Below are 1253 nucleotides of genomic sequence, written 5' to 3' on the forward strand. Positions count from 1 at the left end.
AGGTACTTAGGCGGGTTGGGTACATAAGCGGGAGGTACTTAAAAGAGGGATTTTCTTCAGAATACATTAAAAAATTCACGGTGCCCAATAATATTGGGAACTTAAGCGGGTTAGGTACTTAAGCGGGTTTCACTGTAGCTCTAAACGTGGTAGAGATTGAACCTTAATAGGTGCCACTTTAGATTTGGAAATCAATAATGTTGTTTTGTATATATCATTCATATTTGTACGAACATATACTCAGCATCCGTATGCGCGTTGAGACGCATCCGCAAACCCATGAATCTCGCTGCTTAAAGAGAAAGACTTCGGGGTAATTAAAATCTGTTAATGTAGGAAAAGTCGGATTTAATGTTGAGCCACATCTTCATTAAATATGGCGGCAGCCCTTCATCCCATTTCAGCTCTTTTATCTACATTTCTTTTATCTACATTTAATAACGATTGGACTTAGTAAGCCCAGTAGAAAATTCCAGCGAGAATGGAAACAATCGAAAACAAATTGAGTCGTTGCTTTTAACGACAAACTCTTCATTCGATGATTAAAGAAATTGAGGACAGTTTGTGCTCCACTTTGTGAGGTTTAGGCCTGCTGACGATAAAATTTCTATTATTTCTGATTTTATCTGTTGTAATTCACTTAGGCTATCTGCTCCGTGCTAAACCATAAGTAACGGCATTGAACTCGAGCATTTGAAGTGGCTCATTTCCAAATAATTAATTGAAACTTCCGATCATCCTTTCCGACAAGAATTGGCGATATATCGGCTGTGATCGCAAACCGATGCAAACGAAAAGAAAATGATAAAATAACACTAGTTCACTTCTGAAACTGCTTTTTAATGTCCAAGTTAATGGGAATTATTGTGTATGGTGTTATTGCATGCTGCATGCCACCCATAGTGGAATTTACCAGGTGCCACTGCTTTATTTGAAAATTTGCCTATAAAATGTGACTATAAGGCAGCCGAATGTCAAAAAAAAAAGCGAGAAAGCCGTTTTATTACTTCATCTGTTTGTTGGGACATGGTTCCATGCAAACATTTTAAGGTTTTCCAGCAATGTTTTTAACATATTAAAAAGCATGCAGAAAAAATTCATACAAAAGCGTTATGTCCAATACGCGGAGCAGTTTTTAAAGACGATGATTTGCCTATATTTTGTTAGACTTTTCATAAGTAAAAATATTTTGTGAATATTACTTTCTTCATATGAATTATATCACATTTTTTGTTTAATTCAAGGCCTATCAA

This window comes from Rhagoletis pomonella, unplaced genomic scaffold (genome assembly GCF_013731165.1).
Source record: "Rhagoletis pomonella isolate Grant_MI unplaced genomic scaffold, Rhpom_1.0 Rhpom_scaffold_00093, whole genome shotgun sequence".
Classification (NCBI taxonomy): Eukaryota; Metazoa; Arthropoda; class Insecta; order Diptera; family Tephritidae; genus Rhagoletis; species Rhagoletis pomonella.